The 22,523-nt window shown below is 32.8% G+C and overlaps 2 long non-coding RNA genes across 2 annotated transcripts; both read left to right on the top strand.

The window, feature by feature from the left end:
* Positions 1-9,873: 9,873 nt before the first annotated feature.
* On the top strand, positions 9,874-12,184 carry LOC146918178 (uncharacterized). The gene is made up of 3 exons (XR_015016043.1): positions 9,874-10,184; positions 10,354-10,424; positions 11,888-12,184. It is a non-coding gene; the product is annotated as an uncharacterized LOC146918178 (long non-coding RNA).
* Positions 12,185-15,796: 3,612 nt separating this feature from the next.
* LOC146918177 (uncharacterized) lies at positions 15,797-18,107 on the top strand. Its single transcript, XR_015014264.1, has 3 exons — positions 15,797-16,107; positions 16,277-16,347; positions 17,811-18,107. It is a non-coding gene; the product is annotated as an uncharacterized LOC146918177 (long non-coding RNA).
* Positions 18,108-22,523: the final 4,416 nt, after the last annotated feature.

Here is a 22,523-nt window from a genome sequence, read left to right as displayed (position 1 = left end):
GTATATATAGATTACAATTGGCAAGTAATTTAATTATTTCGTGTTTATTGAGTCAAATAATTCAGTTTATGATGTTGTTTATTTATGTTATGGTTTTGTGGCATGAATGTAAGTCCTACACCAAAGATCAGACCTTGTGGTTCCAATAAAAATTATCCATCTCACTTGTCCCTTTTGAATTGTTAACATCATCAGCTTCTCTGATAGGGGCATTCTACCTGTTAATACATACATACGTTTTGTGGCATCTTTTATACTCTCTTTGATAGAATTTGAAATTTGTTTAATCTTAGCAAAGCTACTGCTGATACGATTAGGAGAGCTGTCCATAAATAGTGTTGGGGTTCTTACTGATGCGATAATGAGACCCATATTGAGGTTTGAGACCATTCGTGGGATGGACACTTTTTGTGTGTAGACTTACCTTCTCGTATGAAAGCAGATCTCGTCTCACAGTGATCTGCTGCTGACAACCCACTCCACTGGATCAGCAAATGATATCGTCTTCCTTGCTTGGAACACAGAACACGGTTACCTAGAACAGTCGGGGTTCAAGATTGATCCTCGTCTGCTGAAGAAAAGAGCGGAGGAATCTGAGTAGGCGCAGTTCCATGATACAGCTTGAGCTTCGTGATGTGAAAGACCGGGTGAATCCAAGCATCCGACGGTAAGAAAATTTCATAGGCTACAAGGCCAAGGGCGCGCCATGACCAGATAAAAAAAATTGAAGTATGATTGCCTTCTCTTGCTTAAGAAAATATCATTAGACTTTATTCCAGCAAGAGGATTAGTTAGCTACTACAATTCTCGATATCATACGATACAATTCAATAAGGTGATACATCATGTATCAGGTTGATCCAAATCATATAGGATCTACAACTTCAACTCCTACAATGAAATGATTCTGAGGCAACCATTTGTATGAATTCTAAAGCAAATTAAACCAACTGATACAATTATGAGCTAATTCTGCATTTTTTTCCATTTAGGTATGAAGCTTAAGCGAAGTACTATAAAATTCATTTGTCAATAAATTAATGTTATTCAGACGATTATTTGTCCATATGCAAGTACTAATAGGGCATGATGCCACCACATGATGCCACCTCATTTGGAATAATAAATTGAAGATTCGTATAATTATTGTTTTTCTTGGCCAATTCTTTTTCATTCCTCTTCTCAGTAGTATACGACATGTCATGAATGTTCACTATGATTGTGTTATCTACTATCGCTTTGAACGAGAGAGCTCTTCAATTGTTCTTTAGTGAGAAATCTAATGGTGATGTCTCTTTTGTGGCAGGATGTAGCTCTTAGGGCTATATGGAAACTTAATTCACTTTCTGTAGGAATAAAATCTTTGATAATCAATCAAATCTTTTTTTATATAAATGATTGAACCCATTGGGTATTTTAGAGTTGTTTAGTGAACAATTTTCTAAGACCGTAGAATTTTTAATCTAAGTGTGACCTTTCTTAAAAAATAAAATCTAATTTAATATAGGCATAGCAATGGATGGAGGTGGGGATGGATTTTACCTCCCCATCCCTATCTTTCCCCCTTTAAAAAGGTGCAAAGGATATAAAATTAAAAAAAAAAAATAAGTGATAAAATGCAATCACTTGTAAAACCCAACATCAACCACAATAATGACATGTTATAAAACAGTTAAATCTTGGGGACAACAACAATACAAGATTGGGTCCCCAACTATGAGTTAATAAGTGATATACACTCTTAATTTATAGGTAAATCTTCATGCTTGTTTTAGCATATACTCGATGTGGGACTTGTTGTAGTATATTACATGCCTGAAGAGAAAACCAAAGTTTCAAGTCTAAACTCATGCAAAAGGTTACAAGAGAAGAAGAAACTCCAATATCTAAAGGAAATACTAATCCAATTCCAAATCCATCAAGCTTCTCCGGAATTAAAGCCCAACACTCACTACAAAATTGAGGAAGGAATCAATCAGTGAAGTGAACACTCACTCATGCAGCATCTATCTATCTACATTGATATTGAAGAAGGGACGGGTAAATTGATTATTTGTTCAGCTTTAAAAAAAAAAATCATCACAATAATAAAATCTTTGTTCTAACTGTGAGTGTCAAAATCAATATGTTACCATTAACTTTTTTGGTTATAATCTGAAAAAACCATTCAGCTTAGCTACCCAATTTTCTCTCCAAATCTTATTTGTTTAGAATGGTAAATGTGAATCAAAAAAGGATTAAGTAAAAAATGCTCAGCACAGAAGGGTTTTTTTTTTTTTTTTTAAAAAACCAAAAAAAGAAGGATTAATTAGAGGCTGCATTTAGAGAATAGGTCTCATATATATAGATTACAATTAGGAAGTAATTTAATTATTTACGGTAAACAATCATCAAAGACCCTTTTGTTAATCTCTTTGGTTATATAAGGTGGAGCAGATTAGGACTAGTAAGGAAGAGTTTGGTGGAACTCATGCGTAGTTATTTATGAAGATGAGTTTTTCTCCATGATCATGAATATTTTCATTGGATATGGTCCTCAATTTGCAAGAGGGAAGAAGATACACTCCTTTGAGAATATTGACTTCTATAACTAGATGAATACTTTTATACTTCTACACTTCTATACTTCATCACTATTTCAATTCAACGTCAAGACTGATCCATCGAAGTCAGACAAAAAAAATGGGCTTATGCGCATTCTAGATATAAACAACAATTAAATGAAATCCTTTAACCTTCCACTGCCTTTAATCATTAGCACAAAAAAGACCTAAATGTTGATTGCAAGTTAAAATTTCCAAACACAAATCCCTGGTCTGACACTCTGAAAAAGGTGAAATTGACATCAGACCAAACAAACTAGCTGATATATTAGTAGAGTAAGACACCAAAGAAACAACAAAGACTCTGCTAATCCACTTCCAAACCTCACCCTTTTTTCGTTAATAGTGTATGATGGAAGAAACTTGGAATACCCACCATTCAGGTACATTACATTTCGTCAAAGAATAACAATATTAAGGCTTCAAACAAATAATAACAATATTAAGCTTCAAACAAATGTGTAATAGGTAAATATCTGGATTCTCAATTGATTACAGAACAAGACTTTGTAACTGAAATACCTCATATTGATTGAAAATGAAAAACTACAGAGAAATTGTTCTTAACTATATTTAATAGAGATGTCATGCACAAACTGAATAACCAACTTAAAATAGAATTGACTAACCTAACCACTAACTAACAGAAAAACAGAAAAGAGAAGTAGAAGAGATGAGAAGAAAAATTAATTAAGGATGGGAAAATATCAATTTATACAATGCACCACACATTGGCCCCAGCTCCTTGTAGTATGCAGCATCTGATAATTTGCACTTGTTTTGAATCGGAGGACTTCAAGAGTTATTAGCTGCTACTTACTACTTGCTTCCTTTCCTTTTATCTTTTATAAAAGATTTCATATGATGTTGTCCTTTTTGATTTCTGTATAATATCTACTTGATCGCACACTGCATAGTTATCAAGTCCACCCTAGAATTGGTGGACCGTTGATTTTTATAAGTAGACCAATGCTACATTGTTCAAACAATTAAATCTAAGGCTATGCATCTAGGAACGAGAAAGTTGAAGAACTGACAGCTTATGAACGGGAGAGATCGGAGCTCTCCATTGGTTTTAAGTCAAAAGTATGGAAAATGGTCATAACCTACAAAGTCTTTCTACAAAATATATGTTGCGAATCAAAAATCTGCTTCGAAAACTTTATTGTCTATAAATTTACACGTTGTTAGATTAGATGAAGTGTATTCGGGAAGATCATATGGGTATTTCACTTCCTCCATAGATATTGACGTAATTGCCTGTCAATCTGAGATAAAATAAGATTGTTAAAAATACAAGAAGAGAAGAGAAGGACAAGTAAAAACTAGTAACTATGCATTGATTTGACAAACAAACCTTAATTTCAAGACTTTTAAGTTTGAGACAACTTGGTAGCATTTTCAGGACCTCACCCGAGTCATGAAGAATATCAGGAAACCAATATGGTTGAAGTTTGGTTAAGTTTTCAAACACATTGCATAATATATGTAGAGGTTGGGGTTCTTCGAACCAGAACACTCCAAAAAGATAAATTTCTAACTACTAGTTGACTACTTGACAAACAAACAAACCAAAAATCCAACATCAATACCCATAAGGGGACTTTGGGCTTATATGGATTTGTTTTTCCTAATGAAAAGGAAGGATTTATTTAATATTTTTAAGTATGATTTAATATCCCATTATTGTTAAAGCACTGATCTCACCAGATTACAAGTGACTTGAAAATGAAAGCCATTAAATGCATCCACTTATAATCTGCAAGAACAGCACCCGAACAATAACTGGTAATATATTTGCAAGAACGACAACCAAACAACAACTACTAATATATCACTAAATTTTCACAAAAAGACTGTAAAAACTCATACGGAATTTGAGTGTTCAGGTATCAAGAAGTGGACTTTTGTTTTATATATAGGCATATCTTCATGTCTATTTTGTACAAACATTTGATATGGGGCTTTTGTTTTTCCGATGTTATCAGTTTTGCTTTCTTTCCTAATTCCTTTCATCAACCAATGTAAGTATTAGAAACCACTCACCTCTTTTACCATCGATGGATTTTCTCTCAATTTTTGTTTTCTATTAGTGTCGTATGTATTCAATAATGAAACTTGAATAATGTAACCCAAACTTACATTAACCCAATATTTGGATGATGTTGATAATGAACTCAAGAATGAAGCCTGACAGGTACACATAAGTGATGTTGCTGTATTATTTCTCCTCTTCCGTTTCTTGAGCCTTTTACCATGCTTTCATTTGCAAGCATTAGTACTTTCATATCTTATGAGCTACAGTATTGCATTTGTTCCATCTAGATATTAATTAAAGGATTAATTCTCATCAAAAAATAAAAAACTCTTCAAAACAATTTAAGGATTAATTGTCCATTTGCAATTACTAACAGGACTGTCTCACAGGTATAGTATAAGTATAAGACATGTCTTGAATGCGAATTATGATTTTTCTCTCTACTATTGTTACGAATAACACCATTTTCAATCCAACCCCTTTCGAATGAGAGAGCTCTTCAACTATTCTAGTGAGAGACATAAATAATCGTGAAGTCTCTTTTGTTCCAGGATGTAACTCTTAGGACTACTTAGAAACATAATTCTCTTTCTGTAGGAATAAAAAAACTATGATCATCAATCAATTTTTTTTTTTTATAAATAAATATTTTATAGTTGTTAGTGAACAGTCTTCAATAAAGTGTTGGTTGTAAAGCTGATTTTATATCTAAATGAAACCTTTATTTGGAATTCATGTAGACTGTATACCGTTTTCTTTGGTGTCCTCACCAAAATTTAACAACTTTAAGATAGCAGTGTCGGTATTGTGATCATTCCTTCTAATCACTATTTAGTTCAGTCCTTATAACAAATAGACCAGGTTGAGAAGTAGTTTTTGTTGATGCTCATGCTATAAAATGGATGGTACCTTGATTTTTCAGCGGGAACGCATCTGTAAGGAACTATTGTGATTTTGGACTCTCAAGTTGTTTCCTCAGTAACAAGTTTCTTTGCAACTCAAGGTTGTGGATAGGAACATAGTAATGGTGAACCTTCACAAAGAGAATATTGCACACATTTAGTATATATTTCTTCTGTTTGTCCTATACTTCTTTTGTTCCAGTTACATTCTGCTCAGTAAAGTTTTTGCGGATTTTATAATCTCTTGTTCATGTATTACCCCTTTTACAATTCACACAGTTCCAGAAGGTGCTGATATAGCTCTTTGTTACTCTCCTTATCTTGTTCTGTATGGCAGTTCATCAGAACAATTTGAAATAGCTAGAATTACAAGTTATTGCAAATTTGTCCTAAAAGTAATATTCAAAACTTAAATTTCAGAATTGTTTTCTGTTGCGATATGTTGAAGTTTGTGTGGACTAGTGATATGTCATGCGCCTATTGAACTGAGTGTAAACATAAAGGCTAGGCCGACGATATGACTAATGTTCTGACATTTTGACAAGGTAAGCATCACCAAGAAAAAACTCAGAAATTCTCCAAAGCTGGGGAAGTAAGCAGAAAAGAAAACCAAAAAAAACTGTTTGCTTTAAAATTTCTTACGCGAAAATGCAATATAATCCAAGCTTTTTCTGTAAAGTATATATCTGATCTAGTTTTTACAAGGATCTAGTTTTCTGTAAATAAGCTTGATGAAAGACTGCATGAGATGGAAGTATTCTGTCAACTTCTTGAAAATAGTTCCAATTCTCGGTTATCCAAAATTTGCCATACTTCATTATCTCTTTCTTAACAGCTGGAATGAAGCTTTAGCTGCATTGAACATTTGTTCATAAATAACAATCCAGTTTTTGCATGGAATCAAATTTGTCGGTGGTAGGAAGTTGGGATTGTTTCCTCTTTCGATGGATCAGCTTGGAAACTAAATTGAAATATTAAATCATACATGTAGTATATCCTTGAACAATCATACATGTTTTCATATAATTATTGAAATCAATATGCAGATAATAATAAAATCATACATAAGCTAAATCAAAGGTTACACTATGAATGTTTCAATGCTTCTTTGCATCAATTGATTAGTTGCTTCTAGTGTCCCTAACCAAACAAAGAGGATGCAATCGACGGATCTGGAACAACCGCAATCTTTCTTCCCAAAGTGGTTGGTCTCAGAGGAAGCAACATCTACATTGATTTTGAAGTTTAAGAACAAACATAATGAATTCATTGATGTCTTTCTCAAAACATAGTACATTCTCCAAGACATAGTACGGAGCATATGAATCCACGGGACAAAATATTTTTTTTTAGTCCAATCACATTCCTGTAAGTTTTCAATATTTTGTTCACATCTAAGGCAAAGTAAAGGGTGTTGAGTCTCTTTTTTGTGAAGGTTGTTCCAAATTAGAACCCAATTATCTGTACATATGTTCATTTCTTTCCATTTCCTACATGTAAGCAGCCACCTTTATGTAGGATCCTTATTATTCAGACACATGTTTTCTGGTTAAATATTTTTCATTCTCTTTAGTCTCTTTGACATTTTTGCTTCTATGTTTAAAGATAATGGATAGTTAAACAATTTCAATGGGACCTTTTTATAAATTTTAGCATATTATGAATCAGAGAGACAAAAGGATTAACTGAATAACCTCATTGAAATTGAATTTTTACTTATGTTTTTGTCAAGCTGCGCCCGTATAGACAAACCTCAGTCACACTCACAGGGCATCCGATTCTGAAGCTTGTCAAGTGTTTCTATGGTCCCTAGTCAGACAAAAAATAAAGTATCATTTGAATTGGAGCTACTTCCGGGCAGTAGAATCCATCATGTATTTCACATGTCTCAGCTGAAACCATATCACGGTGAGCCAAATACAATAGCCCTGCACCTGACAACATGTGCAGAAGATAATTTACTTTTGACTTGAGTGTCGGAGCGCGTGTTTGTTTTGTGGGTACCATTGCAGCTCGCTTTAACTATCACAAGGAAACTGATCAGAACATCTCCACCGTACCGGTCCTCTATCGCACGAGTATCTTCTACAAATTTTTGAATGTATTTATTACTCTTTTGTTAAATATATGATTTATTAATACTATCAATTTGTCTTATATCTATAAATATCTATATGAAAGGATACATTTGAGATAGATAACTCCAACAAAAAGACAAGTGAAAGTTTTTGTTTTTAATAATTTTAAGTATGTTTTTATTTATAATCATTATTGGAATTTCTTGCCCACGGAATTACGATAAATGAAAATCATTAAAAAAATGCATTCACTTGTAACCTCCAAAAGCAAGAAGCCCGAATAATGACTAGTGATATATAAATATCACTAAAAGTATGAGAAATCTAATTTGTGTGGTGATAAGAGGTCTTTGCCAATGTTATATAGGTATATCTTCCTATCTATCATGTACAAATGTTCGATGTGGGGAATGGTTGATGATATTACAATAATATTTCATCCCTAAATCCATTTTTTTAGATTGATTTCTTATATCCCTGAACCAATGTGTCTTTTCTGTTTGAATAAATTTTAATCAAATTTTAAGAATTTAGAATTTCCTATTCTTCATACATTGGTTGCTGAATCTTTAACACAAGTTGTTCATTGACTACCATATTAAATATATAGGACATGCATACCTATGTACTCAATGATGAAGCCTGAATAATGTAACCCAAGCTTACATTAATCAATATTTGGATGATGTTGATAATGAACCCAAGAATGAAGCCTGACAGGTACACAAAAGTGATGTTGCTGTATTTTTTATCCTCCTCTCTTTCTTGAACCTTTTAGCTACTAGCTAGGGTACACATAAGTGATGTCTTGCTTGATCACATATGGTGGTGGAGTTGTATGATCATTAGTTCGACAATAACATGTCCAATACTGATCTGTTAAATAGAACAATGCAGTGCTAATTTGGAGGACAATCACAAGCTTTGGAAAAATCTTTATAGTCATCCTAATGTAGGCAAAATGGTCCTTAACTCTGATGGTTATGCGACTAATCAACTTTAATTTCAGATACTCTAATCTCTGATGGGTTATAGGGAAGCCAATGTTCAAAGGATTCATTATTTTTTATTTTTGATAATTCAAAGGATTCGTAGTTGTAGTACTTTAGTTTGTATAACCCTGTAAAATAATTAATTACTAACATTTGTAAAAAAAAAAAAAATAGTAATTACTTTATCTAAAACTAAAAATAGTAATTACTAACCATTAATCTTACCTATGCCAGAATGAAATCCAAATTAATATTTGAAACTCCCCAACTTCTATTCAAGCAAAGAATCTAATTGGCCAAATCATGAGCTTTTTGACAATTAACTCAAGCCAAATGTAAGGCAATTCATAGGTTAAAGAATATCAAACATATCAATTCATAGGTTACTATTTTATAGCTAAACCCCTCAAACCAAAAATACAAGAGGCTTCTGTTTTGATACTCTCCTTCTCATTTTAATCAACTACTCTCCTCATCGAAAATACCGATCGTTGCAAAATTTGTCCTGAAAATAATATTCAAAACATACACTATAATAACATACATAGTTTTTTTTGAAGAAAATAATATACATAGTTATAGTTATATTGACATATAAGGGTATATGATGCGATGAAAGCGAAAAATTATATTGACATTGTCAATCAATTGTCCATGAATAAAGGATTAATCTTTTATTCTATTCAATCAATTGTCCATGAATAAAGGATTAATCTTTTATTCTATTTGTGTCGACACTTATTATTTCAAAGCTATAATCAAACACTATACCCGAGAGGATGGAAAGATGCATCCACATGAGTTTGCTCCAACAAACACTTCTTCTGCACCAAGCTCCTCAATTGTCAAGAGCTTTCACATAAGATCCATATATTTAGTGCATGTTTAACAATGAAAACTAATTAAAGCTAGAGTAATTAATTAAGGTCCTCGTGATCATATCGCAGTTGATAAAGACATTACAGTATGCACAAGTGGGACTTCAAACCCGGGATTATTCCTCACTTATTCCCTAAAGTAATTAACGTTCCTTTGAGTCTAGCTCAGTTTGCAGAGACGATAGAGTATGAAGAAGCTGGGTTCGAACTTCAAATTCTTCACTTATTCATCGTACGGGATGAATATATATATATATATATATATATATATATATATATATATATATATATATATATATATATATGAAACACACCGTTTTAGTAATTGGAAAAAAAAAAAAAATTAAATTAAGTTTGAGAAGTATTAATAAAAATAGATATATGTAGAATGTACTAGACCCACACGTGGGAGAAAAAAAAAAACATAACACCTAACTTTCCCATTCCTTTCTCCTCTTAACTCTCGTTAGCTCTCTGTCCCTCATTCATCTTCTTCCATTTTTTTTTCTCCTTCCTTTCCAAAATCAACCATTTTCATCACCAAATCAATCATCCTTAAGAATAATTGATCATCTAAGTAAAGCAACTTCATATTCAAGCTCTATTGGTAGAATTTTGGGGGGTTAGGGTTTGTGCTTTGAAGTAGGAGGAGAGTACCCATATTGTCAGAGTTGCTCATTGAGACTCTTTGAGGTATATTTATCAACTTACATTTCAATTAGTGCATATTTAGGTATGATTAGTGAGTTAGAAATTAATTTTTAAGATAAGAGTGTGTGTTAGAGGAATTTTATGGTTATCTATGGTTACTAAAGTCGTAGAATGGGTTTCTAATTAATGAGAAAATATTATTGATGCTCAGATATGACGCTGGACGCTTCGAATGCTTCTCCAGGGATGGTAGGAGAACACACTAGTTGATTCGTTATAACTGTGAGTTGATAACGATCATTATCACTTATTTTAATTATTGTTATTATCGATATTTTGTTGATTTTATGTGTTAAAGTATTTATCAAATTCGGGAACACACCCTTTGAACATTTTTCTCGTCATTGTTATATAATTTCAAAGTCATCAAATTTAATTGTACTCTATTTGGATTTACCTATGACTTATTAAGAAAAAGATTTGAAATTGAGGTTTGGTTGCCTATACTATTGCATGAGTTTTGAGAAATGAGGAAATATGGTTTTGAGATATATGTTCTTGGGATTTTTGATATTAATATGCGATCCATTTCGATTTGGATTTTACTTGTGATTTATAAAGTAAAGAAATTGAAACGGAGAATTTGATTGTATGTATTTTCGTAGTTGTGTTGAGATCTTGTGAAACGTGGTTTTGAAATATGCGTTTTCGAAAAGGTTTGATATTAATTTGTACGCGATTTGGATTTTGAATTGGATTTGAATTTGGGTTTACTTATGATTATAAGTAGTAGATTTTGGTTGAGTTTTAATGATAAATATCTTGAAAGAAGTTTCATTATATTGTGAAATATGGTTTTGGAATTGTGTTTTAAGAATGGTGTTTTGAAAATTACGGTTATAATGACGACGACCTAGGTGCACCTAGTATTATGTGATTTCAATTAGGTAGAGTTACCCCGTTAGATGGAGCCGCCCCTATGGAATGGCCACCATTAGGAGGAGAGGGCTATCAACGAGAGGTAAACTACCTAATTGAAAATGTTTTATATTTGTTTTGAGTCGAGAAAAAAGAGCTATCCGTTAGATGGAGCCGCCCCTATGGAAAGGCCACCATTAGGAGGAGAGGGCTATCAACGAGATGGAGCTAGTTCTCGATTCACCCATTTTGATTATTTTCACTAAATTGAGTTTACTATACTTTAAAACATTTTTGTTTTGAGTCGAGAGAAAAGAGCTATCCGTTAGATGGAGCCGCCCCTATGGAAAGGCCACCATTAGGAGGAGAGGGCTATCAACGAGATGGAGCTAGTTCTCGATTCACCCATTTGATTATTTTCACGAAAGTTGGATTTTTATACTTTCTTTAAAGTTTATTATTTTGGTATTATTAAATGGAATTTGATTTTATATTCTATTTGGATTTGATTATTTCGATTTCTTTTTCATTATACGCGATTTATATATTTTCTTTAAAGTTGTGGATTTGGGTTCACTTCTCTACGCCATTGGAATTTTGATATAGTCTTATTTAGTTTGATAAACTCACAAAGATTTTCAAATTTTCATGGTACACTTGATTGAAAGTTTATTACATTTTTATATGGTTAGTAACTTTGTAAATTACAATTTGGTATGAGAAAAGTAAATAATCGTGCCCTTGTGTGTTTCCCTTCTAGTTGGTGGTGGTTGTTGTCTCTCACTAAGTCCTTGTGACTTACTCTTTCATTTTCTATTTTTTTTCAGATTTCCAAGCAGCCAAGTAGGAAGCTGCTAGTAGATTTGAAGTTCATCTGTGTCACTCTTGCTGGTAGGTTTCCTTGATGAATGTCTCTTTTGTTTATGTATATGTTGAATCGAGTATCTGCAGCTATTTGGAGTTTAGGAATGTTTTATTCTGAGATGTACAAAGATGTAAATATGTCATTTGAAACTCTGGATGAGAATACAGGTTCATAAACAGAATTAAAATCTTGGCGAATGTTCAAAATACAGATGATACTCTGTCGAAATTTCAGTGGATATCAATTTATAAATTGTAAATTATAGTTGTCAAGTGTCATCAATAGGCTTGCCGGACTAGGATGTTCTAGTTCGTGCGCCGGTCACGATTGTGAATTTTGGGTCGTGACAAAGTTGGTATCAGAGCTCCGGTTGTAGGTCCTAATAGCTGCAGACGTAGAATGAAAATGGATTTTTGCGTGTAAATCGTGAACCGCGGCACCATTTACTTGCAAAAATCTATTAGCATTCTATGGTAGTGTCACTTGTTGTCCAATCCTGTGATTTCTTTTGGTCTTTGATCGTTCTCACTCTTTTCTCATCTTGTTATATATTCGGTCAATTTTCCTTCATTTAGTGAGGGTGTCACCCATTACCAAGATCTCCACTAGAAGGGAAATTAATTCCTTATGGGTTTATTGCCCAACCTTAAAACCTTAGTTAAAGAGGTCGTCTTTTGGGACATACTCATGGTCGACGTAAATCAAATGATGGAGAATTTGTGTTCATGTCGACGAACGTGGCTTAGTTATAGGAGTAGCTAGTGTTGAAGTGTCAATAGGAAGGCGAAGATTGCTATAGGTATTACAACAACTTGTTTGGGGGTTGCTGTTGGAAAGCAATAGGTTAATCTAAGACAAATACATCATGACAGTTGTAAGAAGTTGGTTGAGAAGCAGCCGACAAATCCACCCACATGGACTTAAACCATTACCTTTTCTAAGCTTGGTGTGTGAGGATCCGCTGCAAGTCATTGACGATGTCGAGAGGTTATGAAGGGCATTAGGATGCTCAAATATAAGGAATAGGGAGTTCACATATATATTGTTTTTAAAGTACGAGAGGGAACAATGTAAACCCGGCATAAACTGAAAATTGTTTATGACACTAAACCAATATACGGAGGAGCTTATAAAAGAATGAAGAATAACCTTATTGTTACGGGTAATCCATACACGTTGGGCATAGGGGCATTTGTAGGAGATATACAACCTTTAGTTAACTCACAGTCACAGACACAAGAATACATAAATATCATTTAAATTTTGTTAGTTTGTTTGGTGAAAAAGAAGATAAGAAAGTAAGAAACCTGGTGGTTTCATCAAATCAGGAAGGTGAAAGTGAAGTGGAAGTAAGGGATGGTTGTAGTGAACAAACCTTCGTAGATTCGATTATGGGGCATGTAGATAATCAACTTTTCCTTAGAGTAATTTTGGTTCTACATTGGTTGATTTGAATCTGAAAATTGTTTTAAAGATGGTAAAGTATTGTTTTAATATGGTCAAGTAGGTCAAAAAAAAAAAAAAAGGGGATCGTTCTTGGCAGTTACGACACATCCATTAGCTAGTCTTGTATGAACACTGATTGCTTTAGCATAGATTTTTGATAGGATTTGAGTATGAATCGGTTGTCTGTCCAGTGAGCCACCTTAGCCTAGTACTAGGTAGTGAAAGTTGAGATATTGGGTAATCACTTTTATCCTTTTAAGGAAAAACCTGGTTAGGTACCATATTATTTAACCTCAGGTTTAGGAGCTAACAAGGTAATGAAAAGAGGTGGTCAAGGATAATTGGTTTCGATTATGGATATATAAGTGAGTAATGAAGAACAATAATTGTTCAAGAGTGTGAGTTCCTAATATTTTTCCTGAAGAATTTTCTAGATTCTCTCATGATAAGAAAATTAAGTTTTTTATAGACTTGGTTCCCAACACTCAATGACATCCATACTTTTTGATCAAATAGTTAGCAAAACTTTAGGTGTTAAGGGAGAAGCTACATGATTTTCTCAGTAAGAGATTTATTCGCTCAAATATTTTTTTTTTTCCGTAGGGAACCCTGATATTGTTTGTAAGGAAGAAAGATAGATACATGTGATTATGTGTAGTTTACAAACAAGTGAATAGAGTGATAGTTAGAAATAAATGTCATTTACTCTGCATTGACGAGTTGTTTGACCGACTGCAAGGACCTCTGAGTTTTTCCTAGATTGATTTGCTGTCTAGGTGCCACCAGTTGAAAATTAAGAGGGATCTTATGCCAGTGACAACTCTTTACGCATGCTGCGACCATTATGAAATTTTGGTTATTCCTTTTGGGTTTACTAATACTCCAACATCTTTTATGGTTTTGATGAATTGGGTTTTAAACTGTTCTTGGATCAATTTGTGATATTGTTCACTGATGACATTCTTAGTTATTCTAAGAGTAAAGAAAGACACAACCCACACTATCCTACATATGATTAGAATGCAGCAACAATGATTTTAGCTCATAAGATTTGGAGGTATTACCTATATAGAGAGACTTGTGAGAGTTATACCCGACCATATTAGTCTTAAGTATACTTTTCGGCAACGTGATTTACATTTTAGGAGAAAGAAATTGGACGAAGCTCAGATTGTGATTACGCGATCTTAAATCTCCCCCAGAAAGGCTATTGTTGTTGTAGAAACTTTGAATAAGAAATTCATGAACAGTCTAGATAGCATAAATGAAGAGGCTTATAGTTAAAGGATTTCAAGAACCGAGGAAAATGGAATTAAAATTAAGTTTGACCATTCAAAAACATTATTATCCACTTTCAAATTAGTTCCACCTTAGTGGAGGATGTCAAAAAGGCTTAAGGTTAAAGGTCGAACTTGGTGAATATGATAGGTAATGTGATAAAAAGTAAATTTATAAAATTCTTAGTTGATTTTGATGACGTTTTGTGAGCAAGACTTAGTTTACTGCTCTGTTTTGGAAGTCTTTCAAATTTGAATTGGAAGCCCGTTTGACTCTCAGTAGAACCTTCATCCTAAGAATGATTCTAAATTAGTGAAAGTTATACACATCCTAGAGGATATTCTTCGTACTTTGTTCTTGAATTTTGAGGAATTTAGGATTGATATTTATCTAAGATGGAATTTGGATATAACAATAGTTACCAATCTAGTGCTCAGATGTTACCATGGAGGCTTTGTATTGTAGGCAGTGTAATTATTATATAGGCTGGTTAGAAGCTTGAAGAAATTGATTTAAGATGTTATTTCAAAGGTTAAATTGATCAAAGATAGTTAAGTAATAACTTAGAGCAGGCAAAGGACTTAGGTCGACAAGAGGTGCTTCCTTTCTATTCACAGTTGGAGAACATTTATTTTTACAAGCATCATTATTGAAAGGAGTTTGCGGTGTAGTAGAACGACAAGATAAGATCAAAGTTCTCTGGGACGTTTAAGATTGTAGCTTATAGTGGGGTACTTCCACCGGATCTCTCAAGTGTTTGTCGTGTCTTTCATATATCTATGCTTTAGAAGTACCTTTATACCTTTCTCATGTGGGTATTATGAAGATGTGCAGTTAGACAAGAAGTGCCTCTATAGTAGATAAGGAAGTGAGACGTTTACGCTCAAAAGATATTGTTTCGGTGAAGGTTCTTTGGAAAAGACCGTCCGGCGAAGAAATCACTTGGGAACCCGAAGAAGTAATGCGTAAAAGTACCCACATTTATTTGAAAATCAAGGTTAGTAGTATGTATGTGATAATCAAAAAAAAAAAAAAAAATTCGAGGACGAATTTTCTTAAGGGGGGAAGAATGAAACACACCGTTTTAGTAATTGGAAAAAAAAAAAAATTAAATTAAGTTTGAGAAGTATTAATAAAAATAGATATATGTAGAATGTACTAGACCCACACGTGGGAGAAAAAAAAAAACATAACACCTAACTTTCCCATTCCTTTCTCCTCTTAACTCTCGTTAGCTCTCTGTCCCTCATTCATCTTCTTCCATTTTTTTTTCTCCTTCCTTTCCAAAATCAACCATTTTCATCACCAAATCAATCATCCTTAAGAATAATTGATCATCTAAGTAAAGCAACTTCATATTCAAGCTCTATTGGTAGAATTTTGGGGGGTTAGGGTTTGTGCTTTGAAGTAGGAGGAGAGTACCCATATTGTCAGAGTTGCTCATTGAGACTCTTTGAGGTATATTTATCAACTTACATTTCAATTAGTGCATATTTAGGTATGATTAGTGAGTTAGAAATTAATTTTTAAGATAAGAGTGTGTGTTAGAGGAATTTTATGGTTATCTATGGTTACTAAAGTCGTAGAATGGGTTTCTAATTAATGAGAAAATATTATTGATGCTCAGATATGACGCTGGACGCTTCGAATGCTTCTCCAGGGATGGTAGGAGAACACACTAGTTGATTCGTTATAACTGTGAGTTGATAACGATCATTATCACTTATTTTAATTATTGTTATTATCGATATTTTGTTGATTTTATGTGTTAAAGTATTTATCAAATTCGGGAACACACCCTTTGAACATTTTTCTCGTCATTGTTATATAATTTCAAAGTCATCAAATTTAATTGTACTCTATTTGGATTTACCTATGACTTATTAAGAAAAAGATTTGAAATTGAGGTTTGGTTGCCTATACTATTGCATGAGTTTTGAGAAATGAGGAAATATGGTTTTGAGATATATGTTCTTGGGATTTTTGATATTAATATGCGATCCATTTCGATTTGGATTTTACTTGTGATTTATAAAGTAAAGAAATTGAAACGGAGAATTTGATTGTATGTATTTTCGTAGTTGTGTTGAGATCTTGTGAAACGTGGTTTTGAAATATGCGTTTTCGAAAAGGTTTGATATTAATTTGTACGCGATTTGGATTTTGAATTGGATTTGAATTTGGGTTTACTTATGATTATAAGTAGTAGATTTTGGTTGAGTTTTAATGATAAATATCTTGAAAGAAGTTTCATTATATTGTGAAATATGGTTTTGGAATTGTGTTTTAAGAATGGTGTTTTGAAAATTACGGTTATAATGACGACGACCTAGGTGCACCTAGTATTATGTGATTTCAATTAGGTAGAGTTACCCCGTTAGATGGAGCCGCCCCTATGGAATGGCCACCATTAGAAGGAGAGGGCTATCAACGAGAGGTAAACTACCTAATTGAAAATGTTTTATATTTGTTTTGAGTCGAGAAAAAAGAGCTATCCGTTAGATGGAGCCGCCCCTATGGAAAGGCCACCATTAGGAGGAGAGGGCTATCAACGAGATGGAGCTAGTTCTCGATTCACCCATTTTGATTATTTTCACTAAATTGAGTTTACTATACTTTAAAACATTTTTGTTTTGAGTCGAGAGAAAAGAGCTATCCGTTAGATGGAGCCGCCCCTATGGAAAGGCCACCATTAGGAGGAGAGGGCTATCAACGAGATGGAGCTAGTTCTCGATTCACCCATTTGATTATTTTCACGAAAGTTGGATTTTTATACTTTCTTTAAAGTTTATTATTTTGGTATTATTAAATGGAATTTGATTTTATATTCTATTTGGATTTGATTATTTCGATTTCTTTTTCATTATACGCGATTTATATATTTTCTTTAAAGTTGTGGATTTGGGTTCACTTCTCTACGCCATTGGAATTTTGATATAGTCTTATTTAGTTTGATAAACTCACAAAGATTTTCAAATTTTCATGGTACACTTGATTGAAAGTTTATTACATTTTTATATGGTTAGTAACTTTGTAAATTACAATTTGGTATGAGAAAAGTAAATAATCGTGCCCTTGTGTGTTTCCCTTCTAGTTGGTGGTGGTTGTTGTCTCTCACTAAGTCCTTGTGACTTACTCTTTCATTTTCTATTTTTTTTCAGATTTCCAAGCAGCCAAGTAGGAAGCTGCTAGTAGATTTGAAGTTCATCTGTGTCACTCTTGCTGGTAGGTTTCCTTGATGAATGTCTCTTTTGTTTATGTATATGTTGAATCGAGTATCTGCAGCTATTTGGAGTTTAGGAATGTTTTATTCTGAGATGTACAAAGATGTAAATATGTCATTTGAAACTCTGGATGAGAATACAGGTTCATAAACAGAATTAAAATCTTGGCGAATGTTCAAAATACAGATGATACTCTGTCGAAATTTCAGTGGATATCAATTTATAAATTGTAAATTATAGTTGTCAAGTGTCATCAATAGGCTTGCCGGACTAGGATGTTCTAGTTCGTGCGCCGGTCACGATTGTGAATTTTGGGTCGTGACAATATATATATATATATATATATATATATATATATATATATATATAGTTATTAGACTACTTAACAAACATAAAAAACTAGGGTAATTAATAAACACTAACGTTGTCATATTTAGCATATTATATGAGCCCTTCGTAAATTCCACATTGCTAATAAACAACCATAATAGAAATTATATTCATGTCATACTAAACCATATGATGACTGAACCAATAAAGTATTTTAGAGTTGTTAGTGAACAATCTTTATTAAATTGTTAAATGTAAATCTAATTTTTAATCTATGTGAGACCTTTATTAACTCATTTAATATAGGCATGACAATGGGGCGGGGTGGAGACGGGTTTTACCTTTACCGTCCCCATCTTTCCCCCTTTCTAATGGTTGTGCTATGATCAATCATCATATTTAGTGTATTTTGCTTTTGCGGAGTAAACGACTAGTTTAATGTTGGTGTGTGGTCCATGTGTAGTCAGTTAGTTGCTTAGTCTGCTCCTGAGTGTAGGAGGGGGCCTTTAATATAAGACGCTCTACAAAATTTTAAATGTATTTATTCTTTTGCTAAATATATGATTTATTAATACTACTATTAATATTACCAATTTGTATATTCAAGATAGATTTATTACTCAAATAAAAAGACAAATAAATGTCTCCTCTTCTTTTTAATTATTTTAATTATGTTTTGATATATTGTCATTATTCAAACCTTTTTTCTTGGGTGATTCCTGTAAATGAAAAGCATTTAAAAAAATGCTTTCACTTATAATCTCCCAAAAAACAAGATCCCGAATAATGACTAGTGATATATCAATATGTATCACCAAAACTAAGGAACTCTAATTTGAGTTGTGATAAGATGTCTTGAATATATGGTAGACATTTGGCCAATGTTTTAATATATACAGTGGTGATAAGATGTCATGTACAAAAAGATTCGATGTGGTGCTTTTGTTTTGGCCAATGTTTGGCGATACTAGAAGGGACAATTCACCTTTCTTCCAACGATGTATTTTCTCTCATTCTTCATTTTCATTCTGCATCGTTTAACATTAGTTAATTTCATATGCTTCATTCATTAGATATTGTTGAATCTTTAACACAACTAGATTGGTTGTTCGTTGGCTACCATATAAAGGAATTGCATTGCATACATATGTATTAAATAATCAAAATTTGGATGATGTTCATAATGAACCCAAGAATAAAGTCTGATAGGTACATATAAGTGACATTGCAGTATAATTTGTCCTCTTCTCCTTCTTGACATTGCAGTATTATTTTTATGAAAATAATTTGTTGAAAATAATTTTCATTCAAACATTAGAACCTCATATCTTGTGAGCTACAACATGTAATATAAATTCTAAAACAAGCCAAACCGGATGATTAATTATGAGCTACAAAATTGCATTTGTTCCATTTAGATATCATACTAGCAGGACATGATATTGGCAACCACTTTTCTCAGCGACATATCCCCTCATTTGTGGCAAGATTTGCATCAGTTTCTTTCATGGTAAATTCTGTGTCATTCCCCTCCTCACTGGTATAAGTCTATAAGACATGTATTGAATTCCAACTACGATTTTGCTATCTACTATTGGTATAAGAGTAACACCATTTTCAATCCAACCCCTTTTGAATGAGAGAGCACTTCAACTATTCTTTAGTGAGAGACATAAATAGTAGAGGTACACGACGACTTTCTGATATAGACTAAAACTCTTTTGAGAACGAATTTACCAAGAAAGAAAATGATACAAATTTTCAATATATTGTGACCAATGAGGGGATGTTACGGAGTAAAGTGGCGGTCAATATCATATGTCCTGAGTCAGGACTCCTGACTCCTGCTTGTAATTGCATATGGTCCAATGCAATTGAGATGAATGGAACAAACGCAATAGTTCATAATTATATCATTCGGTTTTGTTTTAGAATTGATTAAGCATCTTGCAGCTCATAATGTCACAGACAACATCTTAAAGATAAGAGTTACTATTGATTGCGTCAGAATCATTTCAATGTAACTTAGTAGCTAACATTGAAAACATGTATTTTATTTTTATTTAAAAAAAAAAACATTATTGACATATATGACCCGTATGTTCATAGCCCGCCATAGATTGGTATGGACCATAACAGAGGAGTGTCGTGGATGGACTTGATTCGGAAATTGGAATGTGATGAACCAGCAGGACATATATAGTGTGACAAGAATGCCTATCATGCTGATTAATATTGAATATGCACTGGTGTAGAAATTCAGCAAGGATGGCAAATATACAGTTCGGTCGGCCTATAGATTCACTATGGAGTCTCATAGATTCATCACTATCATGCTGTTAATACTGCGACGTTTTGATGGAGGATGACTGGCATTGCTTTTTCGGATTCAAAAGGGCACGTGCAGTTTGGGAGCAAAAACATTATGGCATTATGGAAAGTCTCTTCCTCATGAAGCTGAATGTATAGCACTATGGCAAGCATTATAATGGTTGACTGACTGTGACCTATCAGAGCAACCAGTGTTAATAGAAATGGAATGTCAACTTGTAGTTCATAGTGTACAATTGGAGTGTGAGTTCATCAATGAATTTGGTGTCATCATTAACAAATGTAGATCCAATCTTAACACTAGGAAAAAAATATATAAAGCTTAAAAGAACCTTTTTATAGCCGTCTTTTTCAACATGTTTGCCATAGTGACATTTTTGATCTTTTATTGGTAAAGGCCATTGGATATGTTCTAAGCTAAATGTCAAATGCTCTAGTATATCTTATCAAGTGTATTCAAGTTAAGCAACATCATTTTAATACAACATTTTTCATATAAAGACATAGATTAGAACGTTATTTGTTCGTGATTTAGAGTCTAAAACATTGGACTCTTCTACTTAAGCTTCAGAGTTCCAACTTGCTTGTCATGGCTGAACGGCGCTCAGTGCCACCATTGATAGATCACAAAGCACATTTCATTGTCCGACATTAGCGATAAGGTTACTAAGAATAGAGGAAGATCACATAGGTTCATCAAATTTAACAAGTTAACTAAGAATAGGTTTTCAATTTCATTGTTTGACATTAATGAGCAGCACATTATATTTCATTCATAAACCTAAGTGCTCTTCCAACTTGCTTGTCATAGTTTCATCAAACTTCAAGGTAGATCGTACTATTGTTTGTGTCACACATGCACACACAAAAAAGAAATCAACTTATTCATGTTTTGTACAACAAACAAAGATAAATATGTCGTAGGATTATCGTTAAAGTAGATCGTACTATTGTTTGTGTCAAATGTTTTTTTATATATAAATAAATATGTATTAAGGAGTATCACCAATCACAAGGGATAAGGAGAGTGTGATCATTATTATTATTATTATTATTATTATTATTATTATTATTATTATTATTATTATTATTATTATTATTATTATTATTATTATTATTATATGGAAAAATAATGTTGCAGGCTTTGCAGCAAGAGAAGACTATAAGAATGAAGATAAACACAAGGTTTAAGCAATATAACACTGGAGTTTAACTTGTCATACTTCTTGGGAATGGAATTTGTGAATACAATAGCTGGATTTTTCTTGCATAACAAGAAATATGTAGTAGACTTTCTAAGGAAATTCAGAATGAGCAATTGCAACTCTGCAATAAATCCTATGGAAATATGTGCTAAACTAAGCAAAGACACAAACGATTGGCTCATTCATATGTGGATGAATAAGGTGAATAATAGTTGTATTTTGTATAAAAACTTTTTTGGAGTGAATTAAATTGATCTACTAGATGTACACATATTTTAATTCTCTATTTAGAATTAAATTGATCAACTCGATGTACACATATTTTAATGGGTTTGTCTAACATTTAATATAACATGCACAAGTTCTAATACAAAAATACTATTATAAACCTTTTAACATATGCAAATTTACACATCATCAAAAAAAACTATTTTTTAATAGAGAATATAAGCTCCCAAAAGTATTAAATTTTCAATCAAGTCAATAAAAGTTGTTGTATATAAACCACATTTTATCAATATAAGGTTAACAAGGCAATTTAACAATGGTCACATACAAATTTATTACTCAACAACTTTTATCAAAATTTATGATTTTTGTAAAAATGGTATTGCAAAAAGAGAGTGCAGAAAGTATATATAAATACAGGTTTTGTCAATAATTTTTAGTAATGTTTTAAAATATTGTCATTGTCACGACCCAAAAACAATCATCGTGACCGGCGCACGAACTAGATCATTCTAGCCCGGCAAGCCTATTAATCAAACTTGACAACTATAATAAA

This window comes from Medicago sativa, chromosome 6 (assembly GCF_051527215.1).
Source record: "Medicago sativa cultivar Bolivia chromosome 6, Bolivia_mono, whole genome shotgun sequence".
NCBI lineage: Eukaryota > Viridiplantae > Streptophyta > Magnoliopsida > Fabales > Fabaceae > Medicago > Medicago sativa.
This window is presented reverse-complemented; position numbering and strand designations above follow the sequence as displayed.